At 39.2% G+C, this 7,500-nt stretch overlaps 1 protein-coding gene across 5 annotated transcripts in view; it reads left to right on the top strand.

Annotated features, from left to right (window-relative positions):
- The window catches only part of taok3a (TAO kinase 3a), a 68,025-nt gene that overhangs the window by 20,253 nt on the left and 40,272 nt on the right, over positions 1-7,500 (top strand). For all 5 annotated transcript variants that reach the window (XM_077520610.1, XM_077520611.1, XM_077520607.1 and 2 more), the window contains exon 2: positions 6,493-6,627. The gene's annotated coding sequence lies outside the window, so the exon portion shown is untranslated. The remainder of the gene's footprint in view (positions 1-6,492; positions 6,628-7,500) is intronic.

A 7,500-nucleotide genomic window follows, 5' to 3' on the forward strand; every position in this document is an offset into this window, starting at 1 on the left:
AACCTACTAACTCGCTTATTTAACCACCACCCCCGCCCGCCCCCCCAAAAAAGAACTAACTAACTAACTAACTAACTAACTAACTAACTAACTAACTAACTCAAAGAACTGAATAACCTACTAACTCGCTTATTTAACCCCCCCCCCCGCCCGCCCCCCCAAAAAAACTGCGTAACTGACTAACTAAAAAAAAACTGAAGTAACCAAGTAGCAGATGGACTAACTAACTAACTAACTAACTAACTAACTAATCTACTCACTCGCCTATTGGCAGACTGACTGTCTAACACCCCCCAAAATGAACCGAGTAACTGACTGACTAAAAGAAAAAACGAAGTAACCAAGTAGCAGATGGACTGACTGACAAAAAAACAACAACAACAACAACAACAACAACAAATGAACTAAAAAATGACTAACAACTGGGTGGCCTGACTAAAGCAAACAAACCCTCATAACTACTATTCACTAGCAGATGGACTGACCAACTAACTAACTAACTAACTAACTAACTAACTAACTAACTAACTAACTAACTTAATAGTGGATAGAGTCAACAACTAAGTAAGGAACTAAGTAAGCCGACTAATTAGTCGACTGACGAACTGGTGAATACACTAATCAACTTTACAAGTAATTGACTAACTAATGAGCAAATGATGTGAAATGACTAAATAACCATCTCACTAGCTAATTGCCCCCCCCCCCCAATTAATTAATTGACTCACTAATAAAAAAAAATTAAAACGAAGTAAATAACTGAGTAGCAAATGGGCTGACTGATACAAAAAAAATCAACCAAACTAAAAAAACGAGTGTTTAGCCTAACAAAAAAAAAAAAAAAAAAAAAAAAAAAAAAGAAGAAGAAGAGGGACTAAAAAGAACAAAAATAAACTGACTGCCTATAGTGGACGGACAGACGGAGGGATTGGACTGTCAGACTGACTGCAAAAAATCTGAAAATCACCTTAAAGAAAGCGAAGGAAACAACTGGTGGACTGACCAAGTGTCTGAGCAACTAATGAATGGACAAACTCAACCAAAAAAGTAAAAAATAAACCAGGCAAGCTAGCTGAGCTAACTTAGGCCTAAGTAGGTTAAGGTCAAGCCTGCGGTGGGTGAGCGTGCCGTGCCGCTTGTTTTGAATGTTGCACCTGGAGGAGGAACCATGACTCGTCTTCGTTCCTGCACGTTTACTCTGCGCTCATTGTGTGTGATGTATTTTTTTTTCCAACACGCGTGCTGCATTTACAAAATTTGCTTCCTTCCTTCCTTCCTTGCATGCTTCCTTCCATCAGTCCAACTTTATTTCCTTCCTACCGTCTTCTTTCTACTTTCATACCCTCGTTTCCTTCCTTCTTTTTACACTGTCTACCCTTTTTCCTTCTTTCCTTCCTTCCTTTTGAAGCAATTGGTATCATTCCTTACTTCTTCCACACATTTCCTTCCTTCCTTCCTTCCTTCCTTCCTTCCTTCCTTCCTACATTTTGAAGCAATTGGTTTTCCTACCTTCCTTCCTTCCTTCTTTCCTTCGTTCCTTCCTTCCTTCCTTTTGAAGCAATTGGTATCCTTCCTTCCTTCTTTCCTTCCTTCTTTTTGAAGCAATTGGTATCCTTCCTTCCTTCCTTTTGAAGCAATTTGTATCCTTCCTTCCTTCCTTCCTTCCTTCCTTCCTTCCTTCCTTCCTTTTGAAGCAATTGGTATCCTGCCTTCCTTCCTTCCTTCTTTTTGAAGCAATTGGTATCCTTCCTTCCTTCCTTCCTTCTTTCCTTCCTTCCTTCTTTGAAGCAATTGGTATCCTTCCTTCCTTCCTTCCTTCTTTCCTTCCTTCCTTCCTTCCTTCCTTCCTTCCTTCCTTCCTTCCTTCCTTCCCTTTGAAGCAATTGGTATCCTTCCTTCCTTCCCTTTGAAGCAATTGGTATCCTTTCCATTCCTTCCTTCCTTCCTTCCTTCCATCCTACCTTTTGAAGCAATTGGTTTTCCTTCCTTCCTTCCTTCCTTCCTTCCTTTCTTTCTTTCTTTCTTTCTTTCTTTCTTTCTTTCTTTCTTTCTTTCTTTCTTTCTTTCTTTCTTTCTTTCTTTCTTTCTTTCTTTCTTTCTTTCTTTCTTTCTTTCTTTCTTCCCTTTGAAGCAATTGGTATCCTTCCTTCCTTCCTTTTGAAGCAATTGGTATCCTTCTTTCCATTACTTCCTTCCTTCATTGCTTCCTTCCTTCCTTTTGAAGCAATTGGTATCGTTCCTTACTTCTCCCACACATTTGCTTCCTTCCTTCCTTTTGAAGCAATTGGTTTCCTTCCTTCCTTCTTTCCTTCCTTCTTTTTGAAGCAATTGGTATCCTTCCTTCCTTTTGAAGCAATTTGTAATCTTCCTTCCTTCCTTCCTTCCTTCCTTCCTTCCTTCCTTCCTTCCTTTTGAGGCAATTGGTATCCCTTCCTTCCTTCCTTCCTTCCTTCCTTCCTTCCTTCCTTCCTTCCTTCCTTCCTTTTGAAGCAATTGGTATCCTTCCTTCCTTCCTTCCTTCCTTCCTTCCTTCCTTCCTTCCTTCCTTCCTTCCCTTTTGTAGCAAATGGTATCCTTCCATCCTTCCTTTCATCTTTATTCCTTTGTCCCCATCTTCTTGTCCTCCCTTTCCCATTCTCTCCTCGTTTCCTCGTTACTTTCCATTCAGTGTGTGTCATGTACGCGTGTGCAGCCCACCAGGTGTTCCGACAAAACACGCCGTCAACTCAAAGTTTGAATCGCCAAATGTAGAATTTGTGAATTGTGTGCTGGTCTCCTCCCACTTTCTCCGCACTCAAAATAGACCGCCAGGCTTCCGTGAATTATTGAACGGCATCGTGACGCTGCACGCGTGCGTATTTCCCAAACAGTCGGTATGCAAAATAAAAAAATAAAAAAATGTTTTCCATTCCCAGAGGCGGTTCAGTTTTTGTTTTGGCGGATGCGCATTTCTCCATTTTGTGAGTCCTGGACGAGTCGCTCCACGCGTTGTGACGTGAGAGTGAGTGACGATTGAGGCAGCCGAAGAGAAGCCAGAGTCCCAAGTCCAAAGTCCGGTGGGACTAGCGTTTGTCCACACTCGCACGCCGAAATGCTTTCACGCCGACTCCGTGTTGGGATCGCTCCCCGGTGTCCACCGTGTCATGACCCATATTGTCAGGCGGCCATTTTGTAGGCCTGTTATTGGAATATGGAGGTCACCTCGGCCTGTAAAGTGCCGTCAGTCCCACCACGATGCATTTTGAAGAGGTCCAAACCGCTAGTTGTCACAAGAAAAATGTTTTTCCATTTCTATTTGATTTTTGGCACGAGACAAACTAACGGAGCTAAAATTCACAATGAATAATGAGACTGCCTTAAAAAAAACCCTGCATTTTTGTTTTTGTTTTGGTGCTTTAACCAGGTATACAGTAAGTAAAATCAGTGTTGAGTTTGTCTCTTTTTTTTTTTTTTTCTTTCCTGAATCTGGCGTGTCGCCTCCTCAGTTAACAGTTGACCTCATTTTTCTTATCGCGCTGTCAGCAGCTGTTCCAAAAGATAATCCCCAATGTTAAATCTTTACTAGTCCAGTCTGCTTGGCGGGGTTAGCGCTAATTAGCGTGCTTGTACCCACTGGCAACTGCCGTGCTCGTCATTTTAGCTGTCCCAAGATGGCGTTGAGCATGTGTATAGTGTTGGGTGGATTTACGCCAGTGTTGGCTGGGCCGTTGGAATAATGTGAACAAATGTTAGCATATCCATGCAACATAGCTAGCTGCAAGCTATTACATGAAGGAACTAACTAATAGACCAACTTGCTAGCTAATGGAAGATCAAATAAATGGAAGTAGAAAAATAATACACAAATGAACATTAACGAATGTCCAGTGGACTAAACTAATAGACAGATTGACAGACTGTTTAACTATGGAACTGACTATTTAGTTAAAAAACAAAGCCCACCAAAATCCCAAATTGAAGAACAAACTAACCAACTAGTAGACGGACTGATCGACCGTCAAACAGACGAGCAAATGCATTAACAGAGTAGTGGCCAATGAACCAACAAATCACAAATGAACTAACTACTCTTGACTGGCTGTTGAGCTAGTAAGGCAAGGCAAGGCAAGGCAAGTTTATTTGTATAGCACATTTCATACACAAGGCAACTCAATGTGCTTTACACAAGGAAAGACAACACATAAGCATCAAGAAACAGTAGTTAACATTCAGAGGAAGAAAAATAAATGAAAATAGGTTACAAACTAACAATCTTAAAACATCATCCAACAAACTTTAAAACATTTAATCAAAATCAATCAAATTTAACATAAAGAAGTTTAAAATAATAATAATAATAATAATAATAATAATAATAATAATAATAAGAATAAAACACTTAATTAAAGCTGTTTAAAAGTCCCTAATAATAGGTATAAGAAAAAAAGCAAAGTTTTTAACCTGGATTTAAAAGCATTTACACTCGGGGCTGACTTCACTTCTGTTGGCAGCCTATTCCATCTGTGTGCAGCATAATAGCTAAATGCAGCTTCACCATGTTTGCTGCGAACTCTGGGTTCCACTAGTTTGCCCAAGTCTGTCGATCTCAGAGCCCTGCTGGGTTTGTACTCAATCAGCATTTCTTGGATATATTCAGGACCCAAACCATTTAGTGATTTATAGACGAGTAGCAGAACTTTAAAATCGATTCTACAGCTGACTGGGAGCCAGTGTAAATCCTTAAGTACTGGAGTAATATGTTCTGATCTCTTTGTTTTGGTCAGAACTCGAGCTGCAGCTCGAGTAGATGGATGGAATAAATTAAATAACTGATAAACTAGCATACGGACGGATGGACTGGCTCATGAACAAATTAAATGAATTAACTAACTAGAAAGCAGATGCACTGGCCAGCTGTCGGGCTAACTAGCCATATCACAAAGTAATTGTACAGCTAGTGGACAGAGGAGACAGATGGACTAACTATGTCATGAACTAGCTGATGGACAAACCAACTAATGGCTATCTGGCTAACAAACTAGCATCTCACTCAATAAAAACTCACTCAATAATGTCATTAGCTAGCTTAGTAGATGGACAAATGAAGACAGACTGGTTAGCTTGCTAACTAACTAGATGACTAGTGAACGGACCGACTGGTTGACTAACTGACGAAATAAAATCACTGGATAGCTTAGTAGATGGACAGAGACTGGCTAGCTTGCTAACTAACTAGCTGAGTAGTGAACCGACTGGTTGACTAACCGACTAAATAAAATAACTCGCTAGCTTAGTGGATGGAGAGATACTGGCTAGCTTGCTAATTAACTAACTCGCTGACTAGCGAATGGAATGACTTGTTGACTAACTGGCTAAATAAAAGAACTGGCTAGCTAGTGGATGGACAGCCTGACCGTTTAGTCTGACGGGCTAAAATCGATAACTAGATAGCTTGCTAACTAACTATAGCTGAATAGCGAATGAACCGACGAACTAACTAAATAAAATATTTGGCTTAGTGGATGGACAGAGACTGGCGAGCTTGATAGCTATCTATCTAACGAACTTACTAACTAACTAACTAGCAAATGGACTGACTGCTTGACTAACTGACTAAATAAAATAACTGGCTAGCTAGTGGATGGACAGCCTGACCGTTTAGTCTGATGGGCTAAACAAATCAATAACTAGATAGCTTGCTAACTAACTAGCTGACTAGCGGATGAACCGACTGGTTGACGAAATGACTAAATAAAACAATTGGCTAGCTTAGTGGATGGACAGAGACTGGCAAGCTTGCTAACTAACTAGCTGACTAGCGAGTTGACTAACTGGTTAACTAACTGACTGAATAAAATAATTGGCTAGCTTAGTGGATGGACAGAGACTGGCTAGCTTGCCAACTAACTAACTAACTAACTAACTAACTAACTAACTAACTAACTAACTAACTAACTAGCAAATGGACTGACTGCTTGACTAACTGACTAAATAAAATAACTGGCTAGCTAGTGGATGGATAGCCTGACCATTTGGTCTGATGGGCTAACGTAATCGATAACTGGATAGCTAGGTAAATAATGGATCAACCAGCAAACTGCCATCACTGACTAGCGGCTAGCCTGGCAGGGGTTTGCTTGTGTTTTCAAGGCATGATTTGAGGAATTGGTTGTCGGTTTGCTGGCGAGAAGACGTGAGGAGCCGAGGAAGCGAAGTTTGTGTTGTAAATGATTCAGCGGACGCGCTAGTCTGTATTTTTATACATCCGTGCCACGTGTGCGTTTATAGATATTATTTTTATCTCGCTCTGTCCGTTGTGCTTCTTTCATTATTCAATGTGTGCCCACGCTCGGATCAAACGGCAGAAAAAAAACAAAACAAAACACCCAGGCCGTATTAAAGGGGGCTCCACTTTTCACTTCTCTGCTGTTGAGTTACACATATTTGCCGGTTGGTCGTCTTACTAACTCAACTGTCATCTTCTAACTTTTCATTCCTTCTCGTTTCATTCAGGGGGAACAAAGATGTCGTCGGGGAAGAGGAGCATCTGTGTCAAATGTGCTTCAGCTTTCAAGTGAGGGCGAAACGTGAAAAAAGCTGCTGACGCAAAAGCCTAGTCAATCCCGCCGCCACTACATTCACACACAGGTAAACACACTGGAAAAAAATTTAAAAAAATTAAAAAACGTTAGTTTTTTTTTTTTTTGTTTTTTTTTTTTACTTTTACCATTTAGGGTACTTTTTTTTACACTTGTATGGTAACCAGGGTGATTATAATTTTAAAATTTTTCATTTTAGTTAGTTTTTATTTTGTTTTGAGTTTTTTTTTTTTTTATTTAGTTTTCAGGGTGGTTTATTTTATTTATTTAGTTGTAATTAGTTTTCAGGGTGGTTTTGTTAGTTTTGATTAGTTTTAGTGATTTAATAAATGCTTAGTGTTAGTTAGTTTCAGTATTAGTTTTAGCTTTAAAAAAATGTCTCAGAAAATTTGAATATTGTGAAAAAGTCCTTTATTTTCTGTAATGCAATTAAAAAACAAAAATGTCATACATTCTGGATTAACTTGGAAACACTTCCAGGTGTTTCGATTCAAGTGATTAGTTGAATAGCCTACTAGTATACTTTTTCATGATATTCTAATATTTTGAGATAGGATACTTGAGTTTTTAAGCTGTAAGCCATAATCAAGCAATATTAAAATAATAAAAGGCTTGCAATATTTCAGTTGATTTGTAATGAATCCAGAATGTATGACATTTTTGTTTTTTTAATTGCATTACAGAAATATTTTCTGAGACAGTCCTTTATCACTTGAACACAATATTAAAAAAAAAAAAAAAAAAAAAAAGAGCATGGGAGCAACGTCATCTTTTGGTGCTTTTCTATTGGCTGCTGCAAAATGACGTCACTTCTGTGTGACACACTTTGAAACGTCCTTATTCCGGCGGTTCATATCAAAATAAATCGACTTCAAATCATCCCCAAAGCCTCATGCATTCAATTAATTACTAAAGACTAAAA

The sequence above is a fragment of the Festucalex cinctus genome, chromosome 5 (genome assembly GCF_051991245.1).
Source record: "Festucalex cinctus isolate MCC-2025b chromosome 5, RoL_Fcin_1.0, whole genome shotgun sequence".
Lineage (NCBI taxonomy): Eukaryota > Metazoa > Chordata > Actinopteri > Syngnathiformes > Syngnathidae > Festucalex > Festucalex cinctus.